Source organism: Gekko japonicus, unplaced genomic scaffold, assembly GCF_001447785.1.
Source record: "Gekko japonicus isolate JY-2015 unplaced genomic scaffold, Gekko_japonicus_V1.1 scaffold143, whole genome shotgun sequence".
Taxonomy (NCBI): Eukaryota; Metazoa; Chordata; class Lepidosauria; order Squamata; family Gekkonidae; genus Gekko; species Gekko japonicus.
Window position 1 is genome coordinate 997680 of NW_015175974.1, and position 2932 is coordinate 1000611.

Genomic DNA, 2932 nt, shown 5'->3' on the forward strand with positions numbered 1-2932 from the left:
GAGACCAGCCTGGGGGGGCGGGGGGCGGACACCGGCCTCGCTGCTGCCGCCGCCGCCTCGGAAGATCGAGGGGTGGGGGGTGGAGGAGACGGGGCTCTTCTCCCCCCCCGCGAGTATCGCGGGTCCCCCTCTTGTCATCTTCTAATGGGAATGTTTACATTTACCAGGTCTTTTACATTTACCAGAACCAGTTTGGTGTAATGGTTAAGAGTGGCAGGAGTTTAATCTGGAGAACTGGGCTTGATTCCCCACTCTTCCACATGAAGACATCTGGGTGACCTTGTGTTAGTCACAGTTCTCTCAGAGCTCTCTCAGCCCCACTTACCTCACAGGGTGTCTATTGTGAGGAGAGAAAGGGAAGAAGATTGTAAGCTGCTCTTAGACTCCTTCAGGTAGTGAATGATGAGGTTTAAAACACTTCTTCTTCCTCCTCATCTTCCTCTTCTTCCTCTTCTTCCTTCCCCCCCCCACATCAGCAAGCTGGAATAAACTATTATGGGGAAGGGGCAAGGCTAGAGCAAACTGAGCAACAACTACTGAAACTCATCCAAGCAACTGTAACAAGAATGACCTCATAACACTTTATGACTGTTCTTATTTCATTTACTTATTAGATTTTTTAGTCATCAATCACCCAAAGGGTCCTGCCAAGACTTACAACATTAAAACCACATAATAAGGTAGAAACAACATAAAAACAAATAACAAATATAGAACATTAATATTAAACTATTAAAATATGTGGATAGCACCATACCACTAATAATAACTAATAATAACAACCCAAACATGCGGATTACTCTCGAAAGGCCAATCAAAATAATATGGCCTTGCATGCTCCGTGGAAACTAAACAGGTCTGGCAGGGCACAGGTATCATCAGATAGTGCATTAAGGCAGAGGCCACAACTGGGAAAGCTCTTTCTCTGGTGACAGCTAACCATCCTGGGGCCAGGCACCTGCAAGAGAGCACAGGTGGTTGTAACAGGAGAGATGGTCCCATAGGTATGATGGTCCCTTACTATTAAGGGCTTTAAAGGTTAACACCAATAGTACCTCTAAGACCAACAAAGGTTTATTCAAGATATAAGCTTTCGTGTGCATGCACACTTTATCAAATACATAGAATGGCAAAAAAGGTTCAAATTGGTAATTCAGCAATTTCCCTATCCATTCTGTTTCTGAAATTCTTTTGTAATAAGAGGGCTTCTGATTGTTGCATCTCCTGTGTGCCTCAAGTACATAGCCCCACAGAGGAAGCTGCTTGTAGTATCTTTGCTTGATTTACTGTTCTGGCCTTGCTTTTTTTCAGCCAGTCTCCACTAGGGACAGGTAATTCTCTAAACTACATGAGATGAGGGAATTTATTCATATCAGTCAAGGAGACACAGCAGAATTACCAGCTGAGGCATCTCCAGAAAAGTAATTCTCCCAGAAACCAACAAAGAGGGTACCAGTAAAGGCAGATCGTTCTTACTGTTACATAAAATAAATACAAAGATATAGGGAGGGGAGGGACTTCAATGGGGTAATAATGCCACAAAGTCCACCCTCCAAAGTGGCCATTCTCTCCAGATGAACTGTTGCCTGGCGATCAGTTGTAATCCCAGGAGATCTCCAGCCATCACCTGGAGGCTGACAGCTGTATTCATTAGGGAATAGCCAGTCCTTTGGGTGTGCTGATCCCAAGCCATGTAGAGTTTTATAAGTAAATACAAGCACCTTCAATTGTGCCCAGATACAGATTGGGAGCCAGCATAGACTGGCCAAGACTGCAGTGACATGACCCCTACAACCCACTCTAGTCAACATCCAGGCTGCAGCATTCTGAACCAATTGAAGTTTCTGAGCTCTTTCCAAGGGCAGGCCCACGTACAGCACATTACAGTAATCTAATCTAGGTATGCCTGAAGCTATAGCTGGTTTGGTCAGAATGAAGTGCATGCCTCCTGTTCTGCTTGGATTTGGGTATCTAAAGGTAGAGTATCTAAAGGTTTTTCTCTTTAGCCAAAATATCAAAAATGGCTATGGCTGGAAATCTGAAATTTAAATTAGAAGCTTGGAAAAGCTTCACCGTACTTCATCTCTGTGGTTTATTGTGTCCTGCCAAACTTCTGGCTACTAAAAATGGAGCTGTTCGTCTCCAGTGGTTAACTTGTTCATTTATTTAAAAGGTTAGTGTGCCTGTAGGAAAGTGATGAAACATTTTGGTTCAGAGTGCCAGTAGGTGGCATGCTCCAGCTAGGGTTAAAATTCTTCAGTATATTTTGACTGTAGACACTATATCTTCAGCAGATTCAAAAACAAAGCATTGCCCCTTAGGAAAAATGTCTGGAAAACAATTTTTTATTGGAGAGCTTCATTTTTTAAAGATAGGCCCCGGTCACACGGAGCATTAGGCACGCTAGAGAGACGGAAGATAGGCAGATTTTCTGGGCACGATCTCACGCCACATCTGGGAAGTGTAGAGCTCCCGTGGCGCACCCGAGGCTTCCCGCCGAAGATGCGGGGTAAAAAACTAGTACCTCGGAGGTACTAGTTTCCGGAAACCGCGGAGCAAGGGCGAGTGTCTGATCGCATTTCCGGTGGTAGTTCCGGCGCCCGCCCATGTCCCCTCGCAAAAAGGTTTTTTTCCCCAAGTCTCCACGGATGCGCACAGTTTTTTTAAAAAAACACAACCCCGTTTGCCGCATTTTCCTGCCCGTGTGGCCGAGGCCATAGAAGATTTTCTAAATTGACTTGTAAGCCTATTGTAATTTTCTTAAACAATCTGGGCTAACTGGGAGTTGTGCTACACTGTGAAAATTGCCATGGGGAAGGTTTCAATAAAAATTCCTTTGGTGCATTTTTAATGCACGTGCACAGCTATTCTTTCTCTAGTGTGCTACTGCTTGGGTGAGAAGGGATGGGAGGAAACTTAGCCCCATGATAAA